Source organism: Lolium rigidum, chromosome 6, assembly GCF_022539505.1.
Source record: "Lolium rigidum isolate FL_2022 chromosome 6, APGP_CSIRO_Lrig_0.1, whole genome shotgun sequence".
NCBI classification, from domain to species: domain Eukaryota; kingdom Viridiplantae; phylum Streptophyta; class Magnoliopsida; order Poales; family Poaceae; genus Lolium; species Lolium rigidum.
In genome coordinates this window covers 17444849-17454181 of record NC_061513.1, presented here as the reverse complement: position 1 = coordinate 17454181, position 9333 = coordinate 17444849, and positions in this window count along the sequence as shown.

Sequence of the window (9333 nt, the reverse complement as noted above, 5' to 3'; positions counted from 1 at the left end):
CAAAATCCATCCTCGTGTTACCAAAACTCTCCCCCAAATCCTCTAGCGCACATTCGGCCCCAACTCAAGCCATCCCATGGCATCTGTCTGTTCACCACGACGACAGTTGGTGCCCACCGTGGGGCCAGCAGCTGCGCTTGCTGGAGTTCATATTCGGGCGGGCCTCCTCACCGTCTCCGGCGAGCGGGTGGTGTCTGGACTCGTTCAGCGCCTCTACTCGTTGGACTTCATCGACGACAATGCGGGCTGCTTCGCCAACGGCGGCAAGTTCCCCAAGAACGGCCGCATCATCGAGTTCAGCTCCATCCGCGTCTACTACGGCACAGTACTGGAGCGCTAGTACCCCTCGCCGGTGCTGGTGGAGCCGGACCTGTAGGGATTCGTTGCATAGAAAACAAAAAAAATTTCCTATCGCGAACACGCAATCCAAGCCAAGATGCAATCTAGAAGACGGTAGCAACGAGGGGATGATCAAGACTAACCCTTGAAGAGATTCCAAAGCCTATAAGAGTAGGCTCTTATTGCTGCGGTAGACGATCACTTGCCGCTTGCAAAAGCGCGTAGAAGATCTTGATCACGATCGGTTCCGGCGCCACGAACGGGCAGCACCTCCGTACTCGGTCACACGTTCGGTTGTTGACGAAGACAACGTCCACCTCCCCGTTCCAGCGGGCAGCGGAAGTAGTAGCTCCTCTTGAATCCGACAGCACGACGGCGTGGTGTCGGTGGCGGTGGAGAAATCCGGCGGAGCTTCGCTTAAGCGTGCGGGATATGGTGGAGGAGAGAGAGACCGCTAGGGTTTGGGGAGAGGGGCGTGGGCTAGAGCACCCTTGAGGGGTGCGGCCATGGTGGTGGCTTGAGTGGCCGGCCAGCCCCTCTCTCCCCCTCTTTATATAGGTGGAAGCCCCAAGAGTTGGTGTACAAGTCTTCGAATAAGACCCCAACCCAAAACCTTCCATGTGTAGGGAAACCTACCCAAGGTGGGATTCCCACCTCAAGTGGGACTCCCACCTTTCCATGAAGGGGGTGGCCGGCCACCTTGGGGGAAGTCCACCTTGGACTTTCCCCTCTAGGGTTTGGCTGGCCAAGCTTGTGGAGTCCTTCCGGGACTCCACCTTCCATAGTGCGTTTCTTCCGGACTTTTCTAGAACCTTCTAGAACCTGCCATAAATGCACCGAATCATTTCCAAACTTGGAATATGACTTCCTATATATGAATCTTATTCTCCGGACCATTCCGGAACTCCTCGTGATGTCCGGGATCTCATCCGGGACTCCGAACAAATATTCGAACTCCATTCCATATTCAAGTTCTACCATTTCAACATCCAACTTTAAGTGTGTCACCCTACGGTTCGCGAACTATGCGGACATGGTTGAGTACTCACTCCGACCAATAACCAATAGCGGGATCCGGAGATCCATAATGGCTCCCACATATTCAACGATGACTTTAGTGATCGAATGAACCATTCACATACGATACCAATTCCCTTTGTCACGCGATATTTTACTTGTCCGAGGTTTGATCATTGGTATCACACTATACCTTGTTCAACCTCGTCTCCTGACAAGTACTCTTTACTCGTACCGTGGTATGTGGTCTCTTATGAACTTATTCATATGCTTGCAAGACATTAGACGACATTCCACCGAGAGGGCCCGGAGTATATCTATCCGTCATTGGGATGGACAAATCCCACTCGTTGATCCATATGCCTCAACTCATACTTTCCGGATACTTAATCCCACCTTTATAACCACCCATTTACGCAAAGTGGCGTTTGGTGTAATCAAAGTACCTTTCCAGTATAAGTGATTTACATGATCTCATGGTCATAAGGACTAGGTAACTATGTATCGAAAGCTTATAGCAAATAACTTAATGACGAGATCTTATGCTACGCTTAATTGGGTGTGTCCATTACATCATTCATATAATGATATAACCTTGTTATTAATAACATCCAATGTTCATGATTATGAAACTAATCATCCATTAATCAACAAGCTAGTTTAAGAGGCATACTAGGGACTTCTTGTTGTCTACATATCACACATGTACTAATGTTTCAGTTAATACAATTGTAGCATGATATATAAACATTTATCATAAACATAGAGATATAAATAATAACCATTTTATTATTGCCTCTAGGGCATATCTCCTTCAGTCTCCCACTTGCACTAGAGTCAATAATCTAGTTTACATATGTAAAGATATAAGACCTTGGCCTTCTGGTGTTTTATCATGTATTGCTCACGGGAGAGGTTTTAGTCAACGGATCTGACACGCTCAGAAACGTATGTATTTTGTAATTCATTTGCGTCTCAACGCATCACTCATTTCCAAATGATTCGGTATTAAATATGTTTGGTCTTCTGGTGGAACCTTAATTCCGCAGTCTGAAATATGTCACTAATATTGTCACACACAATATAGCTTCAAAGTTCTGACTCTGTCGGAACTACACCAAGTTCTCAAAGAACCTCTTGACTTAATATCCTTTGTCATTGTCAAAACAATGACATACTCTGCCTTCTTTTGTAGAATCCGTCACAATATTTAGAACTCTTCTAAATCTAGCATAGACAACTTCTAGCTCATTGTGCTACCTTTTAAACAACACTTAGTCTAATTTGAGATTGAAATTATATTTTATATGTGACAAAACCAATATCGGTGTAACACCTTACAGCGATTTGTTTGTCATTTCCTCATATAAAACTATATATATATATCCTTAGTTCTTCTAAAGTACTCAAGGATATTCTTACTGTCGTCCAATGATCATCATATGAATCATTCTGGTATATGCTCATAACACTTTATAGCACATGACATCTGATTGTGTACATTTTATTCGTGATCTATAATCACTCATGTGTTTTTACTCATTGAGTGTCAGATACATTCAAGTCTTGTTAAAACTTAACATGACAAGAACATTTTCTTAATATTTATATATTGAACTATTTCAATATCCATTCTATGTACTTTGACTTAAACTTATTATGTGTTTCAATCTATCTTCATAGATCTTGACACTAAATATGTTTCAGTCCATATCCTTTCATTGAAATTAATTTCTCAATGAAACCTTTTAATCAAGTATATAATTACATTATTTATAACCAACTATATGTCACCTACATAAAGTATTATAAATATGTCTCAGCGCTCCCACTTAATTTCTTGCAAATACAAGCCTCTTCATCGTCTCTTGATGAAATCAAAAACTCTTTGACTATTTCATCCGGTGAAGATTCCAACTCCGCGATACTCACTTCATCCAATTGAAGTTTGTATACCTATCTAGTATTCTACGGACAGGCAAAACTCTTGGTTGTATTTTGTATACACCTTTAATACATACTTCTGATAAGTAATGTATTTTGCCATCCTACTAGCATATTTCATAAAAGAAATATGTAGTGATTACTAGAATAAACCACATAGACTATAAGCATTGCTACGGAAGATCTAATCTTATCGTAGTCAACTCTTTGAACTTTGTCGTAAACAATATTTCGACAAGTCGAGCTTCTTTAAAGATATTTCATCCAAGTCTATAGATCCATTTACTTTCAAAAAGTATTCATCTATTATGGATTTCATGGCGCATGGCCATTTTAACGGAGTCAGGGCCCATCATAACTTCTTTGTTTGTAGTTGGTTTATCATTGTTCATAAACAATCCTTTGTTTAGAAATCATTTATTTGATCACAAAGTAAACCATACCTACACGGTTCAATATGTACTTCGATCTCCATGACTAAAACACTTTGTAGTCATGGGAGCCATGATCGTCGTGGCCGCTTACGGAACCAATTCCGATGCTGCGCTACTCTGATCATTATGCTCAGGTTCATAAACCTTATCAAATTATATTGTCCTCCCACTCAAATACTTCACTAGAAACAATTTCTCGGAAATAAGAAACATTGACAAACACTTTTGTCTTTGTCTCGTGGGAAGAATTCCCAATTAAATCTCTGGGATAACCAACAAAGACATTCATCCGATTTTGGTTGTAAACTTTTAGACCAAAATTTAAAGAAAGACTATTAGGGTTTATACCCATACCATAACTCGTATGGTGTCATTTCAACGGATCATGATGATGTTCTATTCAGTGTAAAAGCGGTAGTCACTAAAGCATAATCCACAAAAATATAATGGCGTCATAATATTTTATCTCATCATTAATCCAACAAGGTTTGGATACATATCTCGGATATTATATCATCATTATGATACTCCAAGAAATGTGAGTTGTAGAACAATTTCATAACTCTCTTAGATGTTCGCTAAAACTCGTAATTCAAATATTTCTACCATGATCCAATCATAGATATTTGACTTTTCTATTACGATGATTTCCACTTCATGCTGAAATTTATTTGAATCCATTCAAATGTTTCAAACTTCTTCCTTATTGAATATATCCACATATATATACTCAATTCATTGTTGAAAGTTTTCATGAAGTAGAAGAATCTCCCGCACACAACTATGCCCAGTGAACCACATACATCATCATGTATTTTTCCACTAAGTTAGTTGCCCGTTCAACTTTTGGCCTATGAACGGTAATTTAATCATTCTCTTTAGAAAAGATTTGCAAGCGTCAAATGATTCAAAAATCAAGTGACTCCAAAAATCCATTTGCATGGAGTTCCTTCATGCGTTCCTTTCTAACATGACCTAAATGGCGGTTCCACAAATAAGTGGAATTCAAATCATTTGCCTTATGGCATTTTAGCGTCAGTGTTATGTATGTGTGTTTCACCATTAAGATTTATAATAACTTATCCATCATACATGGAGTAATGTCATAATTTGAACAACTCATTGTTTTCATTTGACCAGAGCAAAATAACAATTATTAAGTTCTTTATTATAAATTCTAAGGGCTAGATAGAATACCAACGACGAACATAATAACACTTTATTTTTTGTTCCAGACGTGTATTCCTATCATATTCCTTGTCGATCACTTAGGCCATTGTATTCTTGTATTGCGTTGTTTTGCATGACACTTCATACCAACCAATATGGTACAAATACCCAAGAATTTCATTGTGTGACCAAACTAGGAATACAACCATAACATGTATATCATTTATATACACCTGAGCTAGACTTTCTAGTCTTTTCTTTTCTTTCTCGCCAAAATATCTTTTATAGTTTCTCTTTTAGCTTTCCTCATTATTCAGAAAAACACTTCAACATCATAGACTTCTAGATTTGTTGGTCAAATACCAATAACCTTGAGTTTCTTGCTTTGAAGTTGATCATCATATGACAAGTGTTCCTGATTTCACTATTAGTAACTTTGTAATATGATGAACAATTTCACTCATAATTTTATCCATCATATCATGACGACTTTCCGAAACCATGTCTGTACATACTAGGCTCGTAAAGTTTAACCTTAGTATTCGCATGTGCAAATCTGGCTTGCATCCATTGTATGCACTCGTGGAATCTATGACACCCGATCATCACGAGATGCTTCGAAACGACGAGTCTTAGCAATGGTGCATACTAAGGACGATCACTTCATGGATATGCGAATATTGTTAGTGCCCCAATAGTTGGAGGATTGGGACGCCTGGCGTCTTCAACCTTCGTACATTCCCATAAAACTTATGAGTTTATGTAGTCTCACTAGATTATATTCTATCATCTTGCAGTAAGGTCTTAGATATCGCATATATCTCATATCTCGCTTCTTTCTGAAAACAAAACTTTTCAGCTCCTTACTTTTCAAACAAATTTGAACATCAAGTTTCACGGAGACAAGATAATTGTAGGTACTAATTGAAACCATAGCTCTTTGAATCAACAATGTGAGGTTTACTAAAAGTTTGCAATAGGACTTAATTATTTCTTGATTCTTTAACAATACGGTACCAGTCCGTAAAGTTAATTGTCAGACTTAACAGTATTTCTATCTCAATTATAAGACTAGCGCATGGTAGAAAAACGGATGCCAATACTACAAAATTAATTCAAAATACTACTCAGACTTTGTTTATGATAATTAGTTCATGTTTTAATCTAATTACTAATGAACTCCCACTTAATACAACATCCCTCATAGTTGTTAAGTGGTACACGATCCAGATCCACTACACCAAAACCGATCATCACGTGAGATGATGTAGCTTCAATGGTGAACATCAACATGTTGATCATATCATCCATATGACTCGTGTTCAACCTTTCGGTTTCCGTTGTCCCGAGGCCATGTCTGTACATGCCAGGCTCGTCAAGCAAACCCAAGTATTCCGCGTGTGCAACATGGCTTACACCCGTTGTATGTGAACGTTGAATCTATCACATCCGATCATCACGAGATGCTTCGAAACGACGAACTGTACAACGGTGCATACGAGGGGAGAACACTTTATTATCTTGATATTAATGTGAGGGATCATCTTATAATGCTACCGTCGCGATCTAAGCAAAATAAGATGCATAAAGGATTAACATCACATGCAATTTATATGTGATATGATATGGCCCTTTAGTCTTTGCACCTTCGATCTTCATCTCCAAAGCACGGACATGATCTCCATCATCAACGGGCATGATCTCCATCATCGTCGGCGTAGCGCCAAGGTCCATGGCGCCGTCTTCATGGTTGTTCACCTCATGTAGCAACTATTACAACTACTTTGAAATACTACTCAACATGAAATTTAAAGACAACCATAAGGCTCCGCCGGTTGCCACAATACAATAATGATCATCTCATACATATTCATCATCACATTATGGCCATATCACATCACCAAACCACTGCAAAAACAAGTTAGACGTCTCTAATTTGGTTTGCATGTTTTACGTGGTTTAGGGTTTTCGAGTAAGATCTAATCTACCTACGAACATGAACCACAACGGTGATACTAGTGTTGTCAATAGAAGAGTAAATTGAATCTTCACTATAGTAGGAGAGACAGACACCCGCAAAGCCACTTATGCAATACAAGTTGCATGTCAAGCGTGGAGCAAATCTCATGAACGCGGTCATGTAAAGTTAGCCCGAGCCGCTTCATCCCACTATGCCACAAAGATGCAAAGTACTCAAGCTAAAGATAACATAAGCATCAACGCCCACAAAAACATTGTGTTCTACTCGTGCAACCATCTATGCATAGACACGGCTCTGATACCACTGTAGGGATTCGTTGCATAGAAAACAAAAAATTTCCTATCGCGAACACGCAATCCAAGCCAAGATGCAATCTAGAAGACGGTAGCAACGAGGGGATGATCAAGACTAACCCTTGAAGAGATTCCAAAGCCTATAAGAGTAGGCTCTTATTGCTGCGGTAGACGATCACTTGCCGCTTGCAAAAGCGCGTAGAAGATCTTGATCACGATCGGTTCCGGCGCCACGAACGGGCAGCACCTCCGTACTCGGTCACACGTTCGGTTGTTGACGAAGACAACGTCCACCTCCCCGTTCCAGCGGGCAGCGGAAGTAGTAGCTCCTCTTGAATCCGACAGCACGACGGCGTGGTGTCGGTGGCGGTGGAGAAATCCGGCGGAGCTTCGCTTAAGCGTGCGGGATATGGTGGAGGAGAGAGAGACCGCTAGGGTTTGGGGAGAGGGGCGCTGGCTAGAGCACCCTTGAGGGGTGCGGCCATGGTGGTGGCTTGAGTGGCCGGCCAGCCCCTCTCTCCCCCTCTTTATATAGGTGGAAGCCCCAAGAGTTGGTGTACAAGTCTTCGAATAAGACCCCAACCCAAAACCTTCCATGTGTAGGGAAACCTACCCAAGGTGGGATTCCCACCTCAAGTGGGACTCCCACCTTTCCATGAAGGGGGGTGGCCGGCCACCTTGGGGGAAGTCCACCTTGGACTTTCCCCTCTAGGGTTTGGCTGGCCAAGCTTGTGGAGTCCTTCCGGGACTCCACCTTCCATAGTGCGTTTCTTCCGGACTTTTCTAGAACCTTCTAGAACCTGCCATAAATGCACCGAATCATTTCCAAACTTGGAATATGACTTCCTATATATGAATCTTATTCTCCGGACCATTCCGGAACTCCTCGTGATGTCCGGGATCTCATCCGGGACTCCGAACAAATATTCGAACTCCATTCCATATTCAAGTTCTACCATTTCAACATCCAACTTTAAGTGTGTCACCCTACGGTTCGCGAACTATGCGGACATGGTTGAGTACTCACTCCGACCAATAACCAATAGCGGGATCTGGAGATCCATAATGGCTCCCACATATTCAACGATGACTTTAGTGATCGAATGAACCATTCACATACGATACCAATTCCCTTTGTCACGCGATATTTTACTTGTCCGAGGTTTGATCATTGGTATCACACTATACCTTGTTCAACCTCGTCTCCTGACAAGTACTCTTTACTCGTACCGTGGTATGTGGTCTCTTATGAACTTATTCATATGCTTGCAAGACATTAGACGACATTCCACCGAGAGGGCCCGGAGTATATCTATCCGTCATTGGGATGGACAAATCCCACTCGTTGATCCATATGCCTCAACTCATACTTTCCGGATACTTAATCCCACCTTTATAACCACCCATTTACGCAAGTGGCGTTTGGTGTAATCAAAGTACCTTTCCGGTATAAGTGATTTACATGATCTCATGGTCATAAGGACTAGGTAACTATGTATCGAAAGCTTATAGCAAATAACTTAATGACGAGATCTTATGCTACGCTTAATTGGGTGTGTCCATTACATCATTCATATAATGATATAACCTTGTTATTAATAACATCCAATGTTCATGATTATGAAACTAATCATCCATTAATCAACAAGCTAGTTTAAGAGGCATACTAGGGACTTCTTGTTGTCTACATATCACACATGTACTAATGTTTCGGTTAATACAATTGTAGCATGATATATAAACATTTATCATAAACATAGAGATATAAATAATAACCATTTTATTATTGCCTCTAGGGCATATCTCCTTCAGGACCCGCCAAGGTCTTCTGCTGCTCGCGGGCTGCGCGCCGATCGCGCTGCCGGCAGCGTGGAGGTGATGATGGCTGGCGCAGGAGGCGCCAGCAAGGAAACTGCTGGAGAGGGCGCTAGGCAGAGCAAGTCCACGCGCGCGGCCAAGCAGCCGACCGAGCGCGACGAGGGCGCTGCCGGAGCTTCTTCCGCGCCGCCAGAAGCGACCCCGTTGCAAGCTGCCATGAACGTGCTGGCCACGCCCATCGCGCACAACGCCGATGCGGCTACCGCGCAAGCTGAGCTGGAGGCGCAGCGGCAGAAGCTGCTCTTCGGTGGTGCGGATATCATCAAGGCACATCGCG